General features: G+C 39.7%; 1 protein-coding gene across 2 annotated transcripts in view; it reads left to right on the forward strand.

Moving 5' to 3' along the window:
* Nucleotides 1–16,608, forward strand: part of EEFSEC (eukaryotic elongation factor, selenocysteine-tRNA specific) — a 121,569-nt gene that overhangs the window by 101,021 nt on the left and 3,940 nt on the right. The gene's annotated exons all lie outside the window — the stretch shown is intronic.

The raw sequence follows: 16,608 nt of genomic DNA on the forward strand, positions 1-16,608 counted from the left end.
TTATTCCTGAAGATTTTTTTCAAGTCGTAAAAATGACATTTTTAATATGCAGAATTAAAAAAAAAAGGCAATATGAAGAATACATTTTTGTCAATAAGCTTTTACCTTTTAAACCAGTTATCTTAGTTTCTGCTCTAGGTATTTTAATTGAAGATTAACTACTGTTAAAGAGTATACAAATTTAGGTAGTATATATTTGAAGTAATAAAATAGGACTGAATAAAAGCTGGGAATAAAGTGGCCTGTCCATTATAATTTTAGATTGCAGAGCACAAACTAACTTCATTTGAAGTCTGCACAGCCGACTGAGAGTCTCTTCTGACATTAAGGCTATTTTATTTAAATTTTTTTTTTTTTGTTCGGATAAAGTTCGCTAAAAGTATACTTTGGAGTTGCAAGTTGAGCAGGTCTTAGATGAATATTTGTTTTATTTCGACTACCTTTTTTAATAAAAAGTTGTCAGGTCAAAGCTGATACATGTAAACATGAAACAAAATGCTAAAAATAATTGGTTTATACTTCATTTGACTTCTGCTAAAATGACCTAGGTGAGCTCCTTTTTGCTCACTGCAGGAAATAAGACTAGTTCATTTCTATCTGCAGACTGATAATTTCTCTTGCACCTTGAGCAGCCTTGGGTACTACACGAGTTGTCTAAAATATGTGCATTCAAGACATGGAGGCTGATTTTGTTTGAGAGGGAGGGAGGTGAAGGGGCTGCCTCATTCTAACCACCTGCCTTGTCCCTTGGGCAAACTGCCTGGTTAGCTCCCAAGTATCCTCTATTTCTTCCAAGGATTCAAGGATAGCTGTCCTCGGGAAAACCTTGTTAAGACTTATTTTTTAAACCTACTTGGAAGGCAGTGCATCTGGTAGGTTTTGTAAACACTCAGATTTTTCTTTCTCCTCAGAGGTTTTTACTAGAGCTTGAATTTTAGCAGTATTAGTATTAATGTAAACTTCCCGTAGATCCATAGCCTTGATGAACTGCCTGTAAAACACACACTTTTATGGATTCCCTCATCATCAGTATGCAGGATGAGGGAATGCTGCTGCTTCCATTTCGATCCCTGAGAGCTGCAATAGCCTAGTGAAGTGGAAGGTGGTGCCTGTGCTGGCTCATGAACCTGCATGGAGACGTGAGTCCTTCCCCTTGTGCAGTCCCTGAGGTAGCCCTGCACTGTGCCTCAGTCTGCAGGGCATGGAGAGCTTCAAAAGGAGAGTAAGGCTCAATATTGTGCTGTGCTGCAGACTTCCCACTCTGCTGCCTGCAAGGAAGGAACCTGGATAAGATAGGACATTGGGCTTGACTTAACATGGTGTAATAGTCTCTATGTTCCTAGCCTTGCACAGGCAAAGCTGTCACTGGCCAGGGCTGTGCCCTTTATCCATGGCACTGCCCCAGTCCTTCCCTTTTCTTGTTGTTTTTGCTTGTTCTTGTTTTCCTCCTCCTCATAAGGAGGCAGGGTTTGAACCGCAGATTTGCCATGATTCTGCTGCAAAATCAGTAACAGCTGTTGGAATTGTAAATGGCTTCTTGGTTGCCGTCATAGAACCTGCAGTTGATCAGCTCTGCCCTGAGCAATAACTGGAGACATCAGGGCTCTGAATAGAGAACACAGATGAGTATTGGAAGGGACATGGTTTCCTTTTACTGGATGACTTTTCAGATGCTGTAAAGTGCAGAGTTGACTGCAGTAATGTCACATAATGGGAGCTACATGGAAGGTGCAGAGGAGCTACCAGAAAAAATGTAATTTGAATATGAATTTTTCTAATATTCCCCCCTTTCAAGAACCCAGCATTCTAGGAAAACTTAGTGGGCAAAAGATATTCCATGCTTTCGTTGGGTCACTCTACAAGTCATTTATGTTGATAGGCTAAATATGTTCCTGTGTTGTCTTTGAGTAATTTAGGATATCATAAACATTGATATGTTAGTACATGGCAAATGTTTAACAATTATTTGTCAAGAAAAATAAATCTTGAGATCTGACAGCCCCTGCTCCTGAAATGGACCGTATTAGAACCTAAACTTAATGAAATCAATAGTCATCACACAAGATGCTGCCTTTGTGGTTTTGGTAATGGGGCTAATTTATTCTGAACTTGTTTGTGTGTTTTGGCTGGTCATATTACATCTTCTGTAATTTAATTTTCCTCTCCTTCAATGCCGCCTTTTATTGCACTCCCTAGAAACACCAAATTCATTTGTGAGGGTTGGATTTTTTGCAGTGCAAGTCAGAGTGAGTTGATGTGTTAGAAATGTGCAGTGGCTCTTCAATCCAGGTCATCATTCCATGGAGCTGGGCTGGCTGTTCTAACACCCTGCAACATAAGCTGTGAACCTTTTCCCTTTCACAGCTGGGTTTAGACCCAGACCCTCAAACAGCTTTGCACTGGTAGTGAGAATCTTGCACGTTAGGTTGCTGTCATTTGTTCTGTTCCAGGCAGCCATCTGCATCAGGACACTTGTTATTAATTTCTGCATCAGAGCCCTGTGAATTGCCTACATCTTATTTCTAAACAGTATGATCAGCACCTGGAAATTTCAGAAAGATGAAGAGAATCTTTTGGGGGGATGCTTCAGGAAAGCTAATCTCCTTCAGCCTAAATAAAATCTGCTTCCCTGAACTTGGACAGAGGCTGTACCTGTGTTTTCTGATATTTTACTTGCCTGGGTTTTAGAACAGTCTGTGCCCCAGGAAGAGTGTAATGAGGAAGGAAACCCAGCCCTTGGGTGCTTGCCTAGAAAAATGGAAGTATTGCTGTGGCATGGATAGAGGTATTAAGTTATTAATATGTGCTAGGTCTGTGTCACTGTATCTCTGCAGCTTGTGCTATCTCATTTACAGTCTGACTTACTGTGCCTGTCCCTTTGTAAACATATCACTGCTTATGTTCAACTTTGTTGGCATTGCTGTTTATTTGGAGCCTGAGTACTATAAAGTAATTATTAGAAAACATTAACTTTTATATTCAAAGTTTCATTTCTGGTATTTGTATTTACTGAGGAAAAGCATGAAAAGACCTAACTAAGTCTTGATATTTAGAAGGGAAATATAAATAAGTTATTACTTTGAGAATAATGCTTATATCAATTTTAAACATTTTTATTTGGCGAGTGGACTGATGACTTTGCATTTTGGAAATTAATGATATTGAAACAGTTTACAGAGAGTCTCATTCTACAAATTCCCCCCCCCCCCCTTCTGATAATCATTGGCTAATTTCTTTCTATAAGAACACTTCAAAATATTGTAGTTATATAATACAAAGAGAATCAGTTAAGGCTCAGCAGTGTTCAACCAGCATGTGAAAGGCATAGTGTCTTAATTAAAAGAAATGCAGGAAACTTAGTTATTGGAAAGTAATTTTCACTGCTAGAGCATTTGTGGGTGACTAAGAAATTTATAGACTTGAGTTTTTTATGTTTTAAATAAAAGCCAGATACATGTCTTCATCATTTGGCTTGTTGACTCAATTTACTTGGATAGAATTTTTCAACATTTAAAACAAATTAAAATTCATGAATCATTTCTGCTTAAAGGCACAAGCTCTTATAGATACAGCAGTTAAGACTTAACTGGTTACATACATAAATCCTGTTTTGGATATGTAAATTTTGTACTTGCTCCCTTAAAAAATACAGATGAAATTTTTACTAGTTGGGATACAGCCAGGATTACCTGTTACACAATAATTATTGTGCTTGAATAACTGTTTATTTTAGCATTGTATCATCTCTTTTGTTTCCTGCAAAAGTAGTGACTACTTTGCAGGACAGCTGTGAAGAAAACATCCCACCATAGCAGAAGGCAACAGCGTGATTTGTAAAGCTGTTTTGTATTGCTTTAGCTGCAGTGTGCAGTTACTTGGTACTTAGCAAGGCTTTTCAGTTTTGCTGTGTTGATCCATATTGGCTCTTGAACTCAGGTTTTGCTGCTCTGTGCTGGTGTGGTGTGGCTTATTCAGGAGGGGAAGGTGCTGTTTCAAGCAGGGTACATCGGTGTTAGATTAGGATCAGCATTGTTTTACTCTATGGTAAATGCAGCATGTGAATTTTTAAATTGTTTTAATTATTGTGGCCAGTTGATTGCTGGTACAGCTAAGTGAGCTTTTCCACAAACATTCTGTAGACGTGGCAGGCTTCATTGTGAGGTTTGAAATTGTGCTTTCCTGGAACTTGCTTAAAAACATGACTCTGGGAATGTAGGTAAGCCGTCAGTGGATGGTGACAGAAAATGACAATTATTCCAGATCAAAATGTTTGTTCTCTTTCAAATCCATTATTTCAATAATTTTTCAACCATTTTATGTAGTTCAGTATTCACTTAGGAAGCTCATTTCTCTGCTGCTGTAGAACCCAGGCACCCAGTCACTGTAACACAGCTCTGGGCACTGTGTTGGTTTTCAGAGAAGTACTAGCCAGGGCTTGTTTGGGTTTTATTCCCTCTAGACTTTTTTTTTGCAGAGGAAAGGGGGGAGCAAAGTGAGGGGTTTGTAGCTATATGTGTGCAGATGCACATGTACTGCTGAAAATTAAAAGAAGTTGCATTAGAATGTGTAGTTTTTAAGTAAAAAGAAAGGTAAAATAGTAGACAAATTGGGAAGCAAAGCCAGAATACACCCTTTTTGCTGTTCTTTGCTAAGGCTGCTTCGTACCTAATATCTGCAATTTGTACACAGAAGTCCATAATGGGCTTTCACTGAAAGCTGTATCCATTTTCTGCAGAAGGGATTTTTTAAGAACATTGGAATTGCTGCAAGTGAGTTTTGTTACATGAACCAGGTTAGTGTTTGAGCATCAACCACAGCTGGAAAACACAGTGCCTGCAAAAGCAAACCTGTCCAGTCTTGTCCCTTGAGTAGCCTCACTTAGTGAGTGACCCTTTTCTTGTGCAGCCTTCCCTCCTGTTGGACTGAGATCCACCTGTGGATGGGGTTTGTCTCTGTGAACCTCACTCAGGAACACATCTGTGCCCCATGGAGCTGCTGCATCTGGGGCTGTTGGAGTGCTCCTTTATGATCTTCATCAATTTTGCTGTTGGTCTTGGCAGACTGCTAAAGACACTGGGAGGGAAATGCACTGTGGAGCTGTGAAGAGTCATTTTAGGGAAGTACATGAATAATAAAGGAGAAAGAACTGCCAAACATTTGCATTTTTCTTGGTAAAACAAAATTATACCAATTTTTAGTGTCTTTTCTCTGTTTGGTAGAAAGCCATAGAGGGGAAATTTATAGTTTGTTAAAAGACTGAAAACTTCATAGTAACCCAAAATTCTCATGCTGTTTATTCTCCTCCACCTCCCACAACATTTTATTTCCCTTGTAATAATTAGTTTGAACTTTCCTCTATTTCTCTGGATCGAGTAATTTTCATACAACTTTGGGATTTTTTTTCATATGCTTTAAATCTTTCTTCTAAATAATGTTTTTTGTAACAAAAAAAAAGCCATGAATACATTATAATTTCAATTTTCATGGTGTGTGAAAGATTTCTGCACTAGGTCTTTATTGTTTTTGAAGAATTCATCACCCTAGTTAAGAAGCTTAATATAAATTAAAGAAGGTATTAAGGAACATTAAGACATCAAAATGTGGAGCGTTCTTTTCCTTTCGATTGCTCCAAATGCAAACAAGTTGAATAAAATGCAATCAAAGGGCCTGTTTGGAGAACATTGAGTGGCTTTACAGCTGTGCTGTAGAGAACCTCTGGTAAGAGCATAATTCAAATAAAAAGGCCTTTCTTTCCTCCTCCTAATTCTCTTTGTTGTGGTGACAACAGAGTACAAGCCCGATAAAAATTTAATCACCTTATCTTTTTAAAGCAAATTGCATATTTGTTTACACACAATATACATAACATGAAAAAGCAAAAGCTGCTATCCAATCCCCCTCCCCTTCTAATCGCATTAAAGGCCCTTGCCTAGAAGTTTAAAAAAAAAAAAAAATTAAATGTTTTATTCTTTATTCTGAAGTCCCATTGTTCAGGATTGCTTTATAAAGGCAGCCCAGGGGAAGATGAATATCACCAAACTTAAACTCTGGACCATTGCTGAGCAGCAGATGCCTGGGATATGTCAGCAGAGTTGGTCCAGCTTAACTGGCTCTGCGGTGCCTCCTCCACATGGAGAGTTGCAGGCGAGATGGGAGGATTACAGACAGCCCTGCAGCCCGAGCACTTTGATTTGGAGCTGCTTTGTAATGAATTTGCCTTTGATTCTCTGTCAGATCTGCTAACCTGAACTTTTTCCGCATTGTGTGCATTTCTGAGAGGCTGCTGGAGGAGTGATGGGGCACTGGTGCTGGTTTTGTTGCTGTTATTCCCTTTTCACTGGGCTGATGAAGTTTTAGTCCCTTTCATTGAATGCAAAACCTGTTTTTAGTTGTTTCTGCTCACCTTGGTGCACACAACATGAGCATTGTTGGTTTTGTTTATTTACTGTTTAGTGGGTACTGAGTGCTGACAAAAACACCATCAAAAGTACCTTCTGGCCCACTGCTGAGTGGCTCTGTGCTGAGAAACTCCCTCACTGGATAGAAATGTAGTGCCAAAGGGATATTCTATGGTTTTTAATATTACAAAAGCTCCTGTACATAGTGGTTCCTTCATCTATTTTTACGTGCCTGACTATACTCTCTGGGGACATGTTTGTGATATTGTTCCTCTTGATCTGACAATTTAATCAGCAAAGCCTACCTCAACAATCAAACTTGTGAAAATCTGTCCTGTACAACAGTTGTCACAGACTCTCCCACATTCTACTCATTGTGTTTACATCTGCATGTTTCTTAGTACTCTCCCAGGAGAGAGAGGGAGCTTAAGAGATCCAGTGACAGTAATTGTGATTTCAAGACATCATTCTGACTTTTGAGTGTTTTGAATGGTCTTGGGTATTTCACACTGACCTGCCTGTAATTTTTCTACTGTTGAATTGTAAGAAGAGCCTGCCTATAATTCCACATTATTACGTTTATATGTATTAATAATTTGATGCCCTTATTAGTTCCATTATTTTTTCATAGTTGCTCCTGTTGTGCACTGGGCATTTTCCATGCACTCAGTTTTTCCTTCAGGGAGCTTGAAGAATGTGTTGACTGAAATCACACCACCAGTGTGAGAGGTGCCTCTCCCCACAGGTATGCTGGGAGAGCGAGTACAGTGCTTAGGCAGGATCTCAATGGCTCTGTGGACCTTGAGTAGCCATTAAGTGAAAAATAAAATTTTTAATAATTGCTGGTATGATAGATTGGCTGGCATAATTGCAACCTTGTTACTGTACTGAAAGCCCATGCAGAAATTAATTTGAAAATTTCCTCTAGGCTAGTGGAACAGCATCGGATTTGAGGCCAGAAATATGATCGTAGTGGTTGTCTTCTAGCTCTGACAGTTGATCCATTGTATTGTGTGTACATTTAATTTGTGTAGCCCAGACCTAGTCCATGGTGCACTGCATTAAGGTTAGTCCCTGCTGCACAGAAACACAAGGTTTTGAAGGGCATACAACTCATAGTTGTGTTCCAGGAGTGCAAGGTAGATAGTCTTCTGCTCTTTAGGGGAGTTGCTTCTGGAGGACTTGGCCAACAAATGGGTGTGGAGCTCTGTGCAGCAGCAGCTGAAATGTGTTGGCCTATAAAATGGGGTCAGGTTTGGTACTCCCAGCTAATTCGTGCTGAAGGATGGCTAACTGGCCAAGAAATGAAGACATTAAGTATGTCACTTCCTCTCTATGCTGTTATTTAGGGCTGAAGGGTATGTTAGATTAGGGTGTGTTTTGGAAAACCTGCTGTGGGAACTGCAAATATCCTTCTAAAGAAGTGGGGGGGGGGGGGGGGGGGTTTGTGTAGATTTACTGAAGTGATGAGATGGATACAGAGCATTGGTGGGGATTTGTCAAGTTCAGAAATCTGTCCTGCTATGTGGCTTCAGATGACAGTGGTACATTTGTACCTGGTGTTTAATAGTTACATTTTATTTTTAAAAAAGTTTAAAAATGTGGTTGGGTTATGTAAATTTGTAGAATCAGATAATATATCCTGGTCATCTTGCTGGGGATTGAGATGTATAAAGCTGAATGAATGGCATACTCAATGCACTGTGTTATGCTGGGTCTCCTCTGTGTGTGACAGGTTTAGGATGAAGAGATGAGAGGGAAGGGGCAGGGCAAGGCAGGCACAGGGAAATGCACTGCTGATACCCACTCAGCAGCTCTGGTGTGCTGCTGGAGTCTGTGCTCCATTTAGCAATATGAAAAATATCACACTGAAAATCAAGACGCTGACTTCATGTAGAGGGTATGGCAGACTAATTAAAGAAAAAAAATGTGTACCAATTGAGCCTATAAAACTCTTCCTGACCTTGAGAAAACTCCCAGAGAGCTGTGGGAAACTCCAATCTGTCCCCTCTGAACTTTTTTGTGTTCTTGTTTAAATATAGTAACTGCTTTTTTAATTAAAAAGAAAAATTAGATGGCATTTCAAATTGTGTCCATGGTGCCTTGGGGACCTATTACAGTACAAATTACCCTCTAGTATTTAGTGAGGTCTTGTTTACTATTGTGTGAAGCGAGGGTTACCAGTGTAAGGATGTAGGACAAGAAGGACCCTTCTTTGAAAGTCTGGCTCTGCACATGAAAGTGACGCCAGCAATTGGAAGCAATTTGTGGAATTGTTTGATTATATTAATTATGGCACCAGCAAACAGTGCTTGGGAAACAGTTTTGTTTTCTTGCATTCTTTCTTGATTGCTTGCAGCAAAAGCCAAGATACAAAATGTGCCTTTAAGGACTGCCGGAGAGCGCAGTTCAAGCCATTGTGTGGAATTGGCACTGAGCTTGAAAGGGTTGTGTCCGGCTTGATGGGAGAATTTTCCAAATACAGCTTTGGCCTGAACTTCACCCAGGTCAGCTTCTTGAATTAAAACAGCTTCTGTCTTCCTCATCAAGGAAGATTAGCTCTTTCCCTGCAAAGCAGGACCCATAATGAAATCCATGTTATTTCCAGTAGTACCACCTCTTATAATAAAAAGTCTTTCAGTCCAAGAGCCTGTATAAACTTAAATTGATACACAAGACTCAGTCCTGCTCACCACTGAACTGCAGCCTTCTCTGATGTGGTACAGGGCAGCTGTTCCCTAATTTATGGGAAAACATTTTATTTGTTAAGGATTTCCAAGCAGTCTGCCATGCTGAGACTGCAGGAATAGCTCTGCTGATGCAGGCTGGCTGTCACAACAGTTTGGTTGGGATATGGGGCAGTTTACTTCTGCTCAAAGTGGCTGTAAGATTTTTTTTTTTTCCTTGTCTCTGTCATCAAATAATGAATTATGGATGTTTTGCATAGATCCCAAATACCACACTGAGGCATTAGCACATTTAGAAGGAAGGAGTCTCTTGTCTCCTTGGAGGCTGGTTGCTCCCTGGCCAACTTCTTGCTGTAGCCCTATTAATAGTCACAAGCCAGGCAAGGTGATAATAGCTGATCTTGTACTGGCCAGAAGACAAAAATGACTCTTCTCTGGAGTTTGAAACTTTAGCAGAATATTTGAGAGAGCTGACAAGGGATGTAGGAAAGGTGGTGCAAATTCAAAATAGAATTACTGGAGAATTGTGAAGGGATTTGCATAAGTAAAATTTATTGCCTGATCTGTGAAAGTAATTGAAGCTCAAATCCTGAGCTCCTGAGGGTAGCAAGGAAAGAAGTATCCCTTCTTTCTTGAGTGAATCTCTGGTCAACTATTACATTGAGATTGTCCTGGTAATCATATTATGCTTGTTATCGTGGTGATGAACAACTAGGAACAGAGTAGATTGGTTTTTGTAAGAGAACTGTATTTAAATCTTTCACCTAGAAAAGGTTTGTAGGTGTTGACCCTGATGTCAGGTAGACAATTCCTGCCTGATGCCAGGCACTAGTCAACTCAGGACACAATTTCACCCCTGCTCTTTCTAAAGCACAATGTATTAATGACAGCCAAATGGGATGCCAAGCTAGATAGGACCAGCAGTGTCTAGATGACCCATCATCCAGTCCACTAGATGTGATGTGGTGTATCTGAGGTCCCTACTGTAGTGTTCATGGGCACAGTAACATAGTTTTCTCTGTGGAAGGCTCACAAACATCTTGTTTTTCCTGATCAGTTTGGGGTTGTTTTTTGGTTTGGATTTTCGTTCTGTTGGTGGTTTTGGGTTTATTTTGCTGAGATGTTGACAAATGACCGTGAATAAAGTCAAAAGGTAGGATTTTGAGATACCTTTAGCAGAGAAGAGCAGCAGAAGTTGCTAACTGATGGCTTAATGTAAAGAGTTGAAGTGGCAGGATGTTACATTTTGTTATCCTTGTCCTTTCTGCCTGACTGCAGAGATATCTGTAACTGGAGAGGCTGGGCAAACTGATCCTCTCATTTTGGGATGCTTCTGCTTTTTGTGTAAATCAAAACTCCAGAGTGTAATTTCAGGGATATTACATGAGCTTTTCAAGTTTTTTAGGGTGCACAGAAGCAGTTCTGTGGAACTGCTGACATATTTGGGGACTAGATGGAAAACAAGTGTGTGTGCCTTCTAGGGTATTGTGGGACTGAGAATCAGTTCTTGTAACACTGGTATTTCTATTAATTTTGCTGGAAACCAATGATAAATTTATTATTATTTTAAAGTTGATCACAAAAGGGAGTGCTGGTCTGTTTGAATCTTGTACTTTTCTTTGGACATAGGTAGCTATGTTTTTTAAGGATGGATGAATATATATATAGCTGTTGCAAGAAAAGAAAAATTAATTCCTTTGTAACTGTGTTGTGCTGAAGTACAGGATTCTTGAGTCCTGCAGTACTGGCAAAAAGTTTCTATTTCCTTTCAGAGGTCCATCATTGTAGTAAGCTGAGGGAGAGGCTGGTCTTCGTACACTCTCTAGTGCAGCCCTTCTGCATCAGACTGTGGCATGGATGTCTCCATCTGGGCCTCTAATTATTTCTGATTTTCAGGTCAACCAGCTTTTGTACTCGCTGTTAGCAAGAGAGTTGATGCAGGCACACACTCTCTAACTGTGTAATTAGGGTTCAGGTTCTGAGAGTTCCATTTATGGAAATCCTGAAATTGTGCAAACCAGCTGTTACGAATAATCCATTGTGAGTGAGGATTATCCCCAACACTTTGCCTCTTTCAAGTTTTGCTCTTTTTTTCTTCCCTTGGGAAGCAAGAAAAATGTCTGCCTGTCATATTAAAAGGTTGCATTTGCCTCAGATAAAAATTATTTCCAACATCCAGCGTGCTACGTTAACTTGTTCTCTGATGTTCAGTCAATTTTTAACATTTGAATGTTGACAGGAAACAAGAAGTTGCATGTAGCTTAGTCTTCTACCTGCAGCGTTTGAAGGAAGTGAATGAGATATTTTGTTTAAAGAAGGGAAAGGCAAGTTCAGTTTCCCACTGAAACTCGGCTCACAAATTGCTGAATGGAATGGGAGGTTTGGCAATAGTGTCAGCAAGTCAAGAATAGTCTAGCAATTTCTCAATATGTAACGCGGAAAGGAGTATTTTATTTCCATGTTAACTGCTGGTGTTAGTCTCTGTGCTTTTTCCTAACAGCATGGTGAGGATCCTGAGCCAGCACTTTGCCAGCAAACCATGGCAAGTAGCAGGGCAGGGTAGGATGAACTTCTAATTTTGGCCTGAAAGCAAAGTTCTCATTAATTGGGAGCACTGAAATCTTTGAACATGGTTGATTTTTTTTTTTTTTTTTTAAACAATTCTTGATGCTGTAAGAAAACTGTGTAATCATCCATGCAAATACTTTCATGTTCACCAGCATAGTTAGCAATAGGCTTTTTTACAAGTGTGCACATGAGAAGGGAGTTGTTGAAGTTCAGGAAAATAAATTATTCTCCATGGCTGTGCTGGAGAGCATGCCCTATACCTATATTATTACACCTGTTTTCAATGATGGGTTTATCAGTTGCTTAAAAATTACTCCTGTCTCTGGCTGGGCTACAAGGAGATACTGTATTATCTTGCTTCTCATCTAAAGTGTGTCTGGCATTCAGTCTTTAAAATCTTGCATTCAAACACAATGTTTCATAAGCTTTGAAAGAGACATGACTGTTCCTAAATATTGAAGAGAACTGTGAAAATAGGAAATGGAAACACAGGGATGGGAAATCTGAAAAACTAAGTTGGAAAAGGGGGAGAGAGAGATACAACTCCTGAAGAGCTGAATAGCAAGTGCAGTTGGGAGTCAAGAAAGGAGGAGCTGGACTTTAGAAAGAAAGAACAGAGACCACCCTTGGAGACCTTTTGAAGAAGCAGGGGGCAGAAAGCTAATAAAAAAAAGTCAACAAATCTGACAAGGGATGTTGATAAGGAATGACAGCATTAAGTGAAGGAGGATGTGAAGTGGGGAAGTTATGGAAAAGGCAAAGTAGAATCCAAGTTTACAGGCAATACATGAAATAAATATGTATATGGGGCAAAAGCACAGTGGTTCTCCTTCACTCTGCTCTTGGGTGAGCAAAAGGAATTAGAGGAGCAGCTACTGTGTCAGCTTTCTTCCTCCTTGCAGCTGGAGCAAGAGAGAAAACAAAGCAAAGTAAATGAGGTTCTGGCCGTGTGTGTGCTGTGTGTGTGCTGTGGTTTGTGTCCCTGCTGGCTGACACAGAGTCTGTCCCTGGATCCACGGCAAGTGTTCATCTCCTGGCTCTGCCAGCTCCTGGGTAACCAGGGGGGGAAATTGTGGCCATGGGAGTAACTTCATTGGAGGGGGGGAGCTAAAATGATTGTGTATCAGGAGAACTGGATTTTAGCTATACACAAGAAGGGGTCCAGAGTTCTACAGTGTGGAATTTCCATGTGAAGTTGTTGAAATCTGCGTGTTTCTATGCAAATTTCTTGTGTGAGTAATTGTAAAACTAGAGGCTGCAGTTCATTTAACTCTGTAAGATACTGCAAGTCACTAAGCTGCTAGTTTTTTATTTGTGAAAGTTGTATAAAATACTGTGTTTATCCTTTAGTTTGTGCAATTGTTTTTAGACTTGGAAAATATTTTTCCTGATGTGGTATTGCTTTTCATTTGAATTCAAAAATTTTTTTAAACATTATTTATAAATGGATCAGTTTGGACTGAATCCTTCAGGCCGTGCTGAGACAAAGGATATTAAATAGTCGGTATTTTTATTTGTTAATTTTTAACAGTAGTTGAAATGAAAAGATTTAAGTAGATTAAACTGTTTTACAACTAGAGTCTCATATCTAACCTGGGTTAGTGGAAGCTAAAAGTACGTTTTGCATAAGACCTTGTCTGGGCACTTCTTCTTACAGACGTGATTTTGATGGGTGGGAATGAATTTGCTAAGCCTTCACATATCTTATGTGCTTTTGAGGATGGCCCATTAATAATACTAATACATAGGTATTTTTCATTGTTGTATGCAAGGCATTTCTTAGAACTTTGAAGCTAAAGTCTTTTTTTTTTAGCACATGGACCTTTTCAATTTAATCCATTAGCAACTTGGCAAAATAAAGTAATTGTCCAACAGAGGAAGAAAAAAGAATCTATTAACATTTGCTACAAATCCGAGTAGTACAGGCAGCACTTAATTAATGGAACAGATTTCTCACTATGTGTTCAAGCTAACATAGCTATTGTTCAGGAGAGATTAGACCCTTAATGTAAGTAAGTTAAACTAGACCTCCATCTAAAAATATCCGTCATTTCGGCTATTAAAGGTCTGATGTCTTCTTCGGTGACAGATATATTTCCCTTCATTTCCTTGGTTTTGTAAAATGTAAAGTATGCATTGTGTGTAATGCGAGAAATCCACGGAGGTAGATGAAACCCCGATTGTGCCTGTCTCTCCCTGCCTGCTCCTTTGTGCTGCTCCCTGTCTCAGAGCCTCCTCAGCCCTGAGACCTCCTGGCACCAGAGCAGAAAAACAGAAAATGCCATTTGTCAGGGTATGATGCCAGCCACCTAATCTGTTTGCAGAATGAGGGCCGTGGGATCTGATTAGGTAATTTAGATACCGTGTGAGTTTAATAATACCTGAGCTGCCTTTGGCTGTCAGCCCGTCACTTCCCTGGTAGGAACCACCACGTTCTGCTACTGCTTCTGTAAACTTCTTACCTGCAATACCTTATTTAGTCCAAATAGGTATTAAGGGCTGCAGGTGAGGTAAACCTTTACTTCTTCCATGTGGATGTTAGTGATAGGGTGGAGGAGGTGAAATGGCTGTTTTAAATGCATTTTCCCTGGTAGAGTTCCACGTGCAGCACATATTGTTTTTCTCGAAAATGAAATTTTTCCAACGTGAGATGCTTTGTTTGAGCACTGCAGATGCTGTGCCAGGTTTCAGTAGTGCTGGGCCATTGAAGCTGATGTCACTGGCAGTTTTGAAGCTCAGTTTATCCAAGGTGGTTATTTCACCCCCATGGCTCCAGACTTCCCTGGCTTGCTCCTGCAGCTGAGGGTCTCTGTGGGGTGAGAAGCCAACTTCCCCTGTGTCCCTCTGGGTGAGGGATTGCAGAGGCAGCCTGGGTACCTCACCTCACATACCCATAAGGGAAAATTTTGGCTGCAATTTTAATGCCACATCTCCTCCCTTCCTCTCTCCTTTCCGCCAATTAGCATTTTTTGGAAATTAGAGTCTCATGAAGCCTGCTAACATAAATAAAAGTGTTTTAGGATTTGTTTGCTTTAATTAAAAAGTGTCTTTCTGAAAGGATTTTGTTAAACATCTTTCTTAAACAGTGCTGTGCCAGTAACAGCAACATTAGTAATAGTGATAAGACCCAGAAAGGAAAACCAACTAGAAAGCAAAATGAAATGTTTCTTTGTCCAAAAAATAAATGGTCGTCTCAGGAAAGCATAGGCAACCCTGGGCAGGGATAGTTACAATTAGGTTGATCAAAACAGTAGAAAACATAAAATATTAAATAAATTCTGCAAAGGTAGAGAGTGGGGCTGCATGAGGTCACTCTTTTTGCTGTTTTTGTTTTCCCTTTTTTTGACTGTTGCTATTTTTTTTTCTACCTACAACCCAAGATGTTCTCAGAGCTTTCCAAATAGGAAATAAGTTGCTTTTCATGTAGTGATAAATTATTTTTCGTAGTGAAGATGGACTGATTGTAAGGGTAATGATATTAATGGGATTTATATGAAAGCATCCAATTAAAAAATCGAAAAAGCTGCATCAAACATGACTCTACAATGTAATAAAATCATATAATAAATATGTGGTCCTGCCACACCATATTACCTAGTTTGATTAATTGAACCTTACATGTGCAAAGATAGTCATTATCAGACTTCTCAGCCATCAAGGAAGAACAGTCTCAATTATTTTCACAATGAAATAATCATTGCTTTTTTGTGTGTTCTGCCATCTGGAAAGAGAAAACATTAGCTGCCATGACTGTGAAATGCATGATCTTGCAGAACTGTATGAAGTTGATTCTACTTGATGCTGGACTCCTGCAGCCTTAGTGTGGGCTGTAATTTATTCAGTCACATACAAAACACGTTGCTTTTCTCTTCTTGGACCCTTGTGCTTTTTTTCCCCTTTTCTTTCCTTTTTTACCAAGAAAAAAAAAAGACACCTCTCTCTCCAGAAGTCTTCCCCACTGCAGGCCCTTTAGGGATGCTTTACAGCCTCTGCTTGTGAAATGGCAAATGAGCAGTTTCCTGGTTTTGCTTCAACACTTCCTCATTTCCTCCCTTGCCTTGGCCATGCGGTGGAAATGCTGCTGGAGCAATTTGCTCCCTGACACAGCAAGATGAGAAGGTGGGCTCTGGGGCTTTGTCCCCCTGCCATCAGCTGGGAGTGCCTCTGGATGTGTCTGAGCTGGAGCAAATCACCTGTGCCCGTAGACCTCCTGTCTCCAGTAAATCATAAGCATCTCAATCTTTTTGTCAGGCCGTGATATGAGACTCCACATCTGAATTTCAATATGAGGGGAGAGAGGCTGATTAAGTGTTTGAGATAAGGTTATGTGACACCACAGGTTAAAAATACCTGAACTGATTTTGGCCCAATGCCTGAGAACCACATTGCAATGTATTCAGGTGGTGCTGAAAAAGCTTCTGAGGAGTTTGTTGTCTTCTGCTTTATGCAAGCACTTCTTCATGAGTGGTCTTTTAGAAGCTGCATCCCTCTTGTTTTACAGCATTGCTTTGGACTTTATCTTGCATTTCTTACCTAGTATATTACCAATGTGTTGAGTTATAAGAAAAAGTGTAATAATTCCTAGCCATTTAGGAAGAAAAGGACAAATATTTTTGTTTGGCACAAATGTCTGGAGAAATAGATCCCCAAAATACTATGCAGCCTAATACAAGTTCTCCTAAGCAATGCTAGTTGAACACCTAACAGGTACTTTGTCTTAGCAAAATAAAAACAAAACAAAAACCTGACAAACAAAACCAAACAAGCACAAAACTGTATAACTTACAATGTGCAAGTTATAAAAAAAGCAGTGTGCTTCTGGTAGATCTGGGAAATAAGAGAAATTCAAGAATCTCCTGAGTCTTATGACTCTATATAATTCTAGTATTTTACCAGTTGTTTTTTATTCATGGCTTATATTTTTATAAATATTCTTAGTGATGACAAGAAACTTT

The sequence above is a fragment of the Lichenostomus cassidix genome, chromosome 12 (assembly GCF_008360975.1).
Source record: "Lichenostomus cassidix isolate B80296 chromosome 12, HeHo_3.0, whole genome shotgun sequence".
NCBI classification, from domain to species: Eukaryota; Metazoa; Chordata; class Aves; order Passeriformes; family Meliphagidae; genus Lichenostomus; species Lichenostomus cassidix.